This window comes from Choloepus didactylus, chromosome 3 (genome assembly GCF_015220235.1).
Source record: "Choloepus didactylus isolate mChoDid1 chromosome 3, mChoDid1.pri, whole genome shotgun sequence".
In the NCBI taxonomy this organism is placed as follows: Eukaryota; Metazoa; Chordata; class Mammalia; order Pilosa; family Megalonychidae; genus Choloepus; species Choloepus didactylus.
Genome location: NC_051309.1, coordinates 191,322,604 through 191,335,107, shown reverse-complemented (window position 1 = coordinate 191,335,107; position 12,504 = coordinate 191,322,604).

Here is a 12,504-nt window from a genome sequence, read left to right as displayed (position 1 = left end):
TATTTCTTGTCTGTTTTGTGAAGGTGGGTAGTCAGTCCTTAAAGCTGTTCATAAATATCTGGCTCTCCTTTCCTTCTGGATACATGTAGGATTGTTCTTCCCTGCCACTTTTAATTTTGCTTTTTAGTTAGATTCAGCCACATAAATTACTTTGGCCCAAGAAATTGTGATTGAAAATGACACTTTTATGAGCCAGTGCATGCATGGCTCCCTTTTCCTTTATGTCTTATTTTACAGCCTCAGAAATCCTGAAGCTTGTGCTGAGATAGAGACTACAGCAGCCTAGATCACAGGCTCTGATCTTGTAATTTTTGCCCCACTCTTAGACATGTATCATTAGTAAAAAATAAGCATGTGTTGTAATTAAGCTACTGAGATTTGGGTTGTTTATATTTGCAGCATAATCCAGCCAATCTTGACCAAACCAAAGGATTAGTTAAATGTAAAACTAAATAAGGTGTGCCGGTTTGAATGTATTATGTCCCCCAGAAAAAAGCCATATTCTTTGGTGCAATCTTGTGGGGCAGACATAATAGTGGGGATTAAGTTGGAACGTTTGAATTAGGTTGTTTGCATGGAGATGTGCCCCACCCAACTGTGGACGATAACTGATGGGATATTTCTGTGGAGGCGTGGCCCCACCCATTCGGGGTGGGCCTTGATCAGTGGAGCCACATAAATGAGCTGGCTCAAGGAGAGGAAAGGGAGTGCAGCTGTGAGTGACGTTTTGAAGAAGAGCAAGCTTGCTAGAGAGGAATGTCCTGGGAGAAAGCCATTTTGAAACCAGAACTTTGGAGCAGACGCCAGCCACGTGCTTTCCCAGCTAACAGAGGTTTTCTGGACGCCATTGGCCATCCTCCAGTGAAGGTACCTGATTACTGATGTGTTACCTTGGATACTTTATGGCCTTAAGACTGTAACTGTATAGCCAAATAAACCCCCTTTTTATAAAAGCCTATCCATCTCTGGTGTTTTGCATTCTGCAGCATTAGCAAACTAGAACATAAGGCAACTCATAAATCCACTTAACCAAATAAACAGAAATACAGCTTCATATGCTGAAAACAAACAAATGAAGGTATTAATGAGTCCCTCTGCATTGTGAAATTGCCACTTTTTTCTCAGGTAATTGTATATATTTTATATGACATTGACTTGCTGCCACATTAAATGAGGGGTCTCTTCTCTGATCTCAGTTGTTTTTTCTGTAAAATGACACATAAAAATACCGTTACCTAAAAGTAGGTTTAATGGTCACCAGGTTTTTTTTAATGATAAAGTGTATGAGTCTATAGACCAAGCTGTAGGTAAATATCTCCCATATCAATGCACTGCCATTTTTGGAGTTGTTTCTCTATAATAGAAGGAACATGAGGTGGGTTCCCAGGAAGAGAAAACTATCTTGGGGATCAATGGCTAAAGAAATGGAGTGCTGAGGTTAAATTCTGATTTGATTGTTTTAAACTGTTAGAGACAAAAACCTTTTAATTGCAGTCTTGTTGCTGACTGTTTCCCAAGTTTCTTCTTTCTAATTTCTTTGTCTCTCCACCTCCCAGTCCCACAAGCCCTCCAATCTGAGAGTGTTCCCAAGCGTTCAGCTATAGCGATGGCACATAGGGAAGCAAAGCATAAAGGGCAGGAAGCAAACATTGGTTGAATAGCTATTATATAGGAGACACTGCTATAGAAAATTTAAATATCTTATCTCATGTAATCTCCACAATAACATGTGGCATTATTACATGTATTATAAAAGTAAGGAAACTGAAACTAAGAATAATTGAAGCACTAGTAGTAAGTGCGAAAGCCCCTGATGTTTTGATTATATGACACAGTAGCAGAAGGAAATTTTTTTTTTAATTCATCAGCAAGGGATATGAAAAATCAATCAAAGAAGAAACATAACAAAAATAAATACATTAATTTAGTTCAATCTAATAAATAATCAAACAAATGTAAATTTAAAATTTAGGAGAATTTTTTCCAAATTGGCAATTTTTAAAATAAATGAAATCTACAGTTGGCAGGAAGGGTGCAAAGAAATGGGAACCTCCATAAATTGTCAGGTGACATAAATTTCTACAACCTCTCTGAAAATCAACTTGGTAAAAGGCAATACAAAAACATTCTGCAAAATATTCTTAATCTCCTAATCCGGCAATTCCAGGTCTAGGATTTATCCAAGGGAAACAGTTATAAATACAAGTAAATATATGCAAATAATTATAAACTAGAATGTTCATCAAAGCATTGGTTGGTTTGTTTTATTAGAGAAATTGGGGGTTTACAGAAAAATCATGCATAAAAAACAAGATTACCACACACCGTCCTATCATTAACACCTTGCTTTGGTGTGGAACATTTGTTACAACTGATGATAGTACACTTTTATAATTGTATTATTAACTATAGTCCATGGTTTAACTTAAGGTTCACTCTTTGTGTAATGTAGTTTCATGGATTCCTTTTTTTAAAAAAATATTTTATTCTGTTATCATATATACAATCCAACATTTCCCCTTTTAATATCATTCAGATATATATTTCAGTGCTGGTAATTACATTCACAATATTGTGCTACCATCACCATCATCCATTACCAAAGCATTTCTGTGGCAGTCCAGGGCCCGGGACCCCTCCTAAATGAGAATGAAGCCCCAAGCCCATAACAGTCTGTTTGACCAGGACAAAGGTCAAGAAAGAAAACAACCTCCCCAGAGGGAAAAAAATGTAATCACAGATGTAAAGGGAAGGGAGTGGGATAGCACTGATTATATCTTAGTCTTAAACACTAATCTTAGTAAGACTAGGTCTTTTTTTTTTTTTTTTTTTTTTTATCATCATTTTATTGAGATATATTCACATACCACGCAGTCATACAAAACAAATTGTACTTTCGATTGTTTACAGTACCATTACATAGTTGTACATTCATCACCTAAATCAATCCCTGACACCTTCATTAGCACACACACAAAAATAACAAGAATAATAATTAGAGTGAAAAAGAGCAATTGAAGTAAAAAAGAACACTGGGTACCTTTATCTGTTTGTTTGCTTCCCCTACTTTTCTACACATCCATCCATAAACTAGACAAAGTAGAGTTTGGTCCTTATGGCATTCCCAATCCCACTGTCACCCCTCATAAGCTACATTTTTATACAACTGTCTTCGAGATTCATGGGTTCTGGGTTGTAGTTTAAAAGTTTCAGGTATCCACCACCAGCTACCCCAATTCTTTAGAACCTAAAAAAGGTTAAGACTAGGTCTTAAGATCCTTCAGTGATTATAGTAGGGGCTCTGTGTCCTTATATTATATGGAATGTCTTTGTTCTAAAATCATACACATATTGTCTCTTGCACTCCTGCCCCTCTGGACTGCCACCACGAGAGACTTTCTCCTGTTCGTAAATCCTAATCTATGTCTACTTCAATACCTGGCATGTTTTCAGTCTCACAGTGGCACTGGCTCATGCTCTTCATGAACTTGATCTGGGCCTGAACAATCTCCATCATTCCAAATAGGAACCCTGTATATTTTAAGCCTTAACTTTCCATTCACTATCCCTACCCCATGCCCTGGTAACCTATATTCTAGATTCTGACCCTATGAGTTTTTTATTCTAATTATTTCAAATGAGATCATACAACATTTGTCAATTTGTGTCTGGTGTATTTCACTCTATATGATGTCTTCAAGTTACATCCATGTTTCACATGCATCAGAAATCCATTCCCTTTTAAGGCTGAATACTCTTCCACTGTATGTGTGTACCAAATTTTGATTTTCCATCTATCAGTTGATGGACACTTGGGTTGCTTCCATCTTTTGGCAATTGTGAATAGTGCCGCTATGAACATAAATGTGCAAATGTCTGTTTGAGTCCCTAATTCAATTCTTTTGGGTATATGCCTAGTACGGGGATTACTAGTAATATGGTAATTCTATCCTTAGCTTTCTGAAGAAAGGACAAACTGTCTTCCACAGTGGCTAGACCATTTTACACTGCCACCAGCAATGAATAAGTGTTCCTATTTCTGCACACCCTCTACAACATTTGTTATTTTCCTTTTTTCTTTTTTTTTTATAATAGCAGCCATTCTAATGGGTGAGAAATAGTATCTCATCATGGTTTTAATTTGCATTTCCCTGATGGCTAATGATGTCAAACATCTTTTCAGGTGCTTTCTGCTCATTTGTATATCTTCTTTGAAGAGATGTCTATTCAAGTCTTTTATCCATTTTTAAATTGGTTTGCTTTTCTTTTTTTTTTTTAATTAAGTTGAAAGATTTCTTTATATATTCTGAATATTAAATCTTTATTGGATATGTGGTTTCCAAATATTTTTTCCCATTGAGTAGGTTGTTTTATTTTCATGATAAAGTCCTTTGAGGCCAAAATGTTTAATTTTGAGAAGGTCCCATTTATCTATTTTGTTGCTGTCATTGCCTGTGCTTTGGGTGTAAAGTCTAAGAAACCATTACCTAACAAAAGGTCTTGAAAATGCTTCCCTATGTTTTCTTCTAGGAGTTTGATATTCTTGCTATTATATTCAGGTCTTTGATCCATGTTGAGTTGATTTTTGTCTAAGATCTGAGTTAGGGGTCTTCCTTTGGGTGGGCCATTATTTCCTGCTTCTTTGTTTGTCTTGTACTCTTTTATTGCACACTGTACATTTAAAATTTTAAAATGTAAAGTTTGGGATGTCCGTTTCTTGATTTTGTAACTAGCTGTTGATAAGAGATATGCGATTTTCTTGAGCTTCAGCCTTCCTATCAGGAAGGTCTGCCTAAAGCAAATGCAGTGTGCAGGGTTTTCCCTGTCTTTCTGGGCCTGTGTCTTGTCCAGGGCTTTTGCTTGTTAATTGTTTTGGAGTCCCTGTTTACAGTTTTGTTGTTCCATTTCCCATGAGACAGGTCTCTCTCTTCTGGGCATTTGAAGCTGGCCAGTCTTTACCCCAGATTGTCTGCCTCTATATTTCTTTCACTACTTTCATGGTCATGGTCTCAAGCTGCTTTTGCCTGGAGGGCAAATTCTGAGAAGAGGTGCACACTGGAAAGGACCTTCCCAAGTCAGTGTTAAAGTCAAAACACAGCCCAGCTACCCACAAAGGGGGCATGGACTGGCTCCAAAGTATCCTCGGAAGGGATAAGGAAGGGCTCCAAGATCTTCCATGGCTCCCCAAAGGTGATCTTTCTTGGCCTGCCCAGAAAATACAGTTCTTCAACTAACGTTCCCCTCGTGTCCTGAGGAAGTGTAGCACCTTTAAGCCTCTTCTGCCTCAGCCTTTGTCCAGGGTGGTTGAAACAATAGCCACCCTCAGAGCCTTCCCCACAGCGATCCAAAGTAGCTAATCAAAAGCTGCGATCAGTGACTGTTCTTGCCCTCCCTTGGTCTTGGGAAAGAGTATTTTTATATCCCTTTGTCATCAGTGAGCTAGCCAGGGACTGGATCCCATGGTTGCCTGGCACAAGTAGGGACTGGGCACCAGTTGCCACTGTGCAGAGAGAGCAATTTACTGTTTTTTATCATAACGTATCAGCCTCTTCCTTTCACTCTTCTCTGGGTGCTACAGACTGTTCTTCTGGCCTCTGAAGTTTCAAAATAGTTGTTTCAGACAGTTTCTGCCTGTTTAATAGTCTTTCTGGTGGGCTCACTGAGCCCTGGAGCTCCTTACTCTGCCATCTTCCCACAATCCTCTGAAGCACTGTTTTCAGTGTTAAAATATTGCAAAAAAAAAAAAAGATTTAGTTCATGTTGCTAATCCATATAATGGAATGTCATTAAAATTGATATAGAAAAATATTTAATAACATAATAAAATTTTCATGAGATAGTAAATGAAATAGAGGTTGAAAAATAGTAAACATAGAATATTTTTATTTTCATAAATATATTTATAATACATATTTATATAAAAGTTTATACTTATATTTTGTATAATGTAAACTATAATATGATATATATTATAAATGTATGTGCTTAAATATATGTATTCAAATGATAAAATCTTCCTACTCTTTGACAATCAATTTTGGGGGATAAGAGAGGATGCCTACTCAGGGTCAACCCCTTCACTACTGTTCTTCCAGGTTGCATGGGGGCTACCATTGTCTTTGTTTTTGGTCACAGCCTGGAACTCAGGAACTTTGGTTACTGTTGAAGCAATTATGCCACCTTCCCAAGAGCGTGAAAGAAGGTCTCATTTATCTTTAGAACCCAATCATACAATGCCTTGACAATACTGGATTAGAGTATCTATCAGTATGTGGGTACACTTACATGTACAATATTGGCCACAGTTTTAAATTTCAAACAATATAATCTACTCTGGTTTAAGCAGAAAAGGATTATAAAGGACTCCCCTGATAGCTTCCAGAATTGGCGGAAAAGCTGAAGAAACAGATTCTAGGCTTAGCTCACAAAAACAATTTGCTAAATGATACATAAACCTGGGCAGAGAATGAAGTTTCTGTCTCTACTATGATCAGGATGCACTGTTTTAGCAGTTACCTAGGCACAAGAAAGCAGAAATACATCTTAATATTCTGACATAATTTGTGTCATCAGAATGGGTCCCTCCACATTGCCTCTCTCCTTTTGTGATTCAGTTCTGAATCAGTCTCGGATATGTACATCTGACTGGTAGAACCTAAATCATGTGTGGAACACTAGTTGCAAGAGTCTGACAACTGTGATTTTATTTCTCCAGCCTCTACATAACAGAAAGCCTTTGTACAAAGAGTATTGACATAGTCAATCCATAGTTCTCTTGACAGTCCCTCACTTCAAGGCAACATCCATATACACCATTCTTCCAACATTTACATTTAGAAAAACATGTTTTTCCCTTACAGATTGAGACTAATTCCTCATTTTGACAAATATATGGTCACCCTGTCCCCAAAAAGAGACCCAAAGTCTCATCAGCTATTGCATTTATCATTCATCTTCCAATTTAGTTATATTCCCATTTTAATATTCTGAAAGTTATTACCTAAAAGAGTAAAATTAAACAAAAGCAACACAAGTAGTATAAAGGGAGAGAGGATAAAGGGAAGTTGGGTAAATATACACCTTACCATGAAAGGAGGAAAATATTAGTAGTGATTAAAGTCCTTAGGTCTCAGCTGGTCCTACCTGTGTGGATGGAGCTGCTATCTATACTCTTTTGTTATCATTTGACACCCAGTATAAAGCAGTACCAGGAGGAACCTCAAACAACTTCCTGATTTCCAGATGTATTCATTCCTGCTTCATTATGTATCCAAAACCATATTTCTCTTTGATGATTAAGAGAAAGAATATCCTCTTTATTGCTCATTTGTCCAGTAACAGAGGATTTCAAACAGCCAAGTTGCTATTTCAACTTCCCGTTCAAAGCAACCTTTTTTGTGTCTCTTAAGGGAAGCATTCCTCTCCTGGATGATAATAAGACCTGTAGACTAGCAGATCTCATGTCATAAGAACATAAAACAAAAACAAAAATGCCAGTGGATCATTAGTTACAAATATGAAAGATGATACTCCCTGTTCCACTCTTATTTCGTAGACTGCTAACTATGGCTATGAGAAAAAAGCATTGGTTGCTGGTTCTGAGTATAGACTGAATCCTTTAGAATAGCACTCCCAATTTGCATATCTTGATATTTCAGGTACCTCTGTAAATTAGTCTTCAAGAAGGCATTCCACCACTCTAAAAGGGCAGCTATTCTGGATGATGGGGAAAGACCAATTATGCCATAAAAATCAGCCTTTTTTGGTTTTTGTTTTTGTTTTTGTTTTTTTGCCATAAAACAATATCCGTGTTCAGAAACCATGTTGTATAGCATGAATTAGGAATTCAGAGAGTTCACAGTTGATATTGAAATACAAATCTATATTCAAAATTAAGGTCCAGTCCAGCGAGAACAAATCCTTGCTTTCTCCATATTAGAAGGGGTCCAATATAATCAGTCTATCAAAAGGTGACAGTATTACCCTTGCCCCACTCCCCCATCAGCATAGGACACTATGTTGGAGACCACCAGTTGGTCAACGCTGCTGGTAATTTGGATACTCAGCAGTGGCTGTGGTCACTTCTAATTTGGGAAGGGGGGAAATCTTTGTGCTTCAGCCCATGAAAAACTGCCATCTCTGATAAAAAGCCACATTGTCCATTAACCCATTGAAAAAGCACCAGAGTAGTTGAAGAAAGAAGCTAACATCCTTAGGGTAAATCATCTTTTTCACCTGGTTACTGAGATTCTCTTTTGTAATGGGAGTGCTCTGGTGAGCATGAGTCATGAATGTTCTCACATTCTGGGTCTATCCCTAGATATCCACTCATATACTCCATACCCAAACTTATTGTCTGCAATTCTCTGATTTTACTTCTTCCAAGTGACTGATCAACCTCCCAAACTAAAAGCATGTTCTTCAATTTAATGTTGGAAATCTGTAGTGATTTGAGGCTTAGAGGGTCAGACTAACTTATTTTATGAGGGGAAATATTAGGCTCTCTGTATGTTACTACAGTAAATTTTTTTTAAAAAATAGCCATAGGACTGTACATCATAAACATTGAGCCCTAATGTAAACTATGGACTATAGTTAATAGTACAATTATAATATCAGTCTTTTATCAATCGTAACAAATATACCACAATAATGCAAGATGTTGATTATGGCGGGTGGTAATATAGGAACTCTGTATTTTTTGCCCAGTTTTTCTGTAAACCTAAACTTCTCTAATAAAAAAATACATTAAAAAACTTATTTTATGATGGGTCTCAGTTTTCACGTTGCCTGGCATTTCAAAGCACAATATTAAGCCAATAACTATTTCTCAAAAGAATAGTTACTTCCTCAAGAGAGTAAGTCTTTTCTCCAAAACTCTAAGTGTATTCACTCTGATTCACCTCTCAGAGACACTTTAAACACTTCTGGGTCCACATAGCATACTAATCAGATAGAGAAACTTGAAACACCATTGGATCCACTAGAACTTTGGAGAATTGCTTGCACAGCAAATGCTGGACAAACTTCTCCTATTCAGGGTCACGTTCAGAGCTATCAGTCTATGGATTATTTAGTAAATGGGTTGGAGCAGTACATCAAAATATGGTACATGTTGCTTCCTAAATACAAGATACCCAAGAAGAAAGGTCACTTTCACAGTGGTAGTGGGCATAAGGGGCTGCCACTTGTCCTTCACATTAAACATGACATACTATCATGCTCTAGATTTCTGAACCTTCAGACACTTCACATTAATGACAGGTCCCTGATGTTTGTAGGAAAGAGTTTCTACCCTCTGATAAAAATGTTTATTTATAGACTATCCAGAATACTTCCTACTCACAAGATCCTTTAAGCATCATGTCACCAAAGCACTAGCTGTTTTACATCTTGTGAGATGGTGATATAATCATTTTCCCTGCTTATTATACTGTAGCAAAAAAATAAAACATTGATGTAGCCCTGAGGCAGGATAATAAGATTTAACTTCAGTGTAAAAGCAAACTTCTGGAATTCTCTGCTTATCAGGAGAGAGAAAATGCATTTAGCAGATCAGTATCTGCACCTAAGTTGCTAAGAGCTATGTGTTTGCTCTAGCAAATAGACGACATCTTGACTTCTGCATCTGACATCATACTAAACTGGATACTCTAAGAAGTCTTCCTGCTACAATACAGCCAGATAAAACATAACAAATGCAATTCCAGTACATTCCTAGCTCTTAAGAAAGTATAGAAAATATTCAAGGGAGGTGGGAAAGAATGTCAGTGACCTAAGACCCAAATGTGAGCAGTAACCAAAAAACAAAATCTAGGACTTTCCTGAAGGTAGAGATCCATATAGTGTCAGACTCAAGAGACTGAGCCTTGAATCACAGATAGGTGGGGAAGAGGGAGCCCATTTTAAGCCAAGGTCCTTGAAAAGACTTGAATAAGAAAGATCCCAAGTCAGTACAATAAACTGGGTCCAAACAGAAGGAATGCAAATCTTCTCTGAAGGAAAGTATCAGCAGTTTAAATCCTCAGCATTTATACAGGGTAAGACCAACCAGATATAGACTCACAATTTAAAAAAAAAACCACCAATACATAAAGAATAAATTACCATGAGTTGACAGTTAGAAGAAAGAAAAATGGCCTTCAGATATTTGGATTTTCAGACACAAAATGAAAAATGACAATCTATAAAATGTTTAAAAATGAAATATGGAATTAAATAAATAACCAAGAGACTTAAAAAAAAAAGGATGAGGAAAATTTTTAGAAGAACAAAGTGAATTTCAAGAAATACAAAAATAATAATTCCATGGGTGGGTTAAACAGCAGATTATACGCCACTAAAGAGAGAATAAGTCACCTGGAATACAGATCTGAAGGAAATGTTCAGAATGAACCCAGAGAGAACAAAAGAACAAAATACTAAAGAAATGTTGAGGATCATGAAAGATAAAGTGAGCTCTAATATACAGGTAATCAGAATCTTACAAGGAGAAAATAGAGAGAGTAGAAAAGAGACAGTCTTTGAAAAGATAGTGAGAATTTTCCATAATTCATAAAAGAATCCACAGATGTAGAAAATACAATTTATAACAAACAGGAAAGAAGAGAACTATGGTAGTTTGAAGCTATATGTATCCCAGAAAAAACTTGTTTTAATCCATACCCATGGGTGAGACCTTTTGATTAGGTTATTTCAGTTGAGGAGTGCCCCAAGGCGGGCCTTAACCTTCCTACCAGGGTCCTTTATAAGAGGATAAAAGACAGAAAAAAAGTTCAGAGAATCTCACAGTAAAAGATGGGGAAGCAGAAACTGAAGCAATGAAACCGGGGAGAGAAGGATGGGTCATGCCGCCATGTGCCTTCCCATGTGACAGAGGAGTCTGGATCGCCAGCAGCCTTTCTTCAGGGAGAAGGTCCTGTCCTGTTGATGCTTTAATTTGGACATTTTTTACAGCCTCGCAACTGTAAACTTGTAAGTTAATAAATCCACACTGTTAAAAGTCAGTCCATTTCTGGTATGGTGCATTTCATCAGCTTTAGCAAACAAAAACAAGAACTGAAAAGAAGTCAGAGAGAAAACAGAGATTAAGATAATGATTAGAGTAGATTATCAGAAGTAAAATATAAGCCAAAGATAGAGGAACAGTATCTTCAAAGTGTTGAGAGAAAATAACAGTCAACCTGATCATATACCCAGTAAAACTTTATCAACAGCACAGGCAAAATAACATATTTTTTATAAACAAAATGCAAGAGCATTACCACCACACTATCAGGTCTTCATCAAAGTCTGTCTAATAGATGGACTTCAGAAAGAAACAAAAAGCAAGAGATACTGGTGAGTCAAGAAAATGGTAAAATATATGTAAGTCTAAACAAACACTCATTGTAATAATGATGATTGTGTCAAATTTGTTATTAAATATAATAACTCAAATAATGTAGAACAATGTGTAAGTCATGAGGGGGTGATTAAAGTGTTCTAAGTCCCATGTATTACCTGGAACTCTTCTGGGTACTGGGAATACAGCAGTAAACATAAGACAAAAATCCCAGACTTTCGTAGAGCTTAAGTTTTTAATACTTTATATTCTTAAGCATTAATTTAAGAATTAGTAACTTAAGAATCTGTTACATATGCATGGTAACATTTCAAGGTTAACACCAAATTTATTTTAAAACCTAAAACGATGAGTTCAAAAAACGAAGAAAATTAAAACATACAAATACGCTCAAACAATTAAAAAAAAAAAAAAAGAGGAAAAAAGCTTAGAAATAGAAGGTAACACACAAAAAAAGAGGGTAGAAACAAATACAATTACACTGATAATGACTATAATTAAAAGATAGAGATCATCATATTGGATATTTAAAATCCAGCTATATGCTATTTAAAAGAGATAAAACTAAAACATACGGACATAGAAAGGTTGAAAGTAAAATGACGGAAAAATATACACCATAGGCCCATACCATCCACTACTGTCAACTAATCTGTAGTGATATTGCCCAGAAAAATACATCTTTTCTTATTGTTAGTGGTTTATTTTGATTTTAACCTGATTTTCATTGACCCTTTTAAATTTGTTTCAGTGAAAGAGGGTTTACTGGCAATGGACACCAAATGTGAGAAGCTTAATTTATTCCTGTTAGTTTCATTCTAAAGATTTTTTTTCCCCATGAAACTGGGTGTGCCAGTTTGAATGTATTATCTCCCCTGAAACGCCATTATCTTTGATGTAATCTTGTGTGGGCAGACCTATCAGTGTTAATTAGACTGTAATTCCTTGAGTGTTTCCATATAGATGCACCCCACCCAACTGTGGGTGATGACTCTGGTTGGATAATTTCCATGGAGGTGTTGGCCCACCCATTGGGTGGGTCTGAATTAAATTACTGGAGCACTATATAAGATCAGACAGAAGGAGCAAGCTGCTACAGCCAAGAGGGACATTTTGAAGAAAGCACAGGAGCTGCAGATGAAAGAGTTTGAAAATGACCG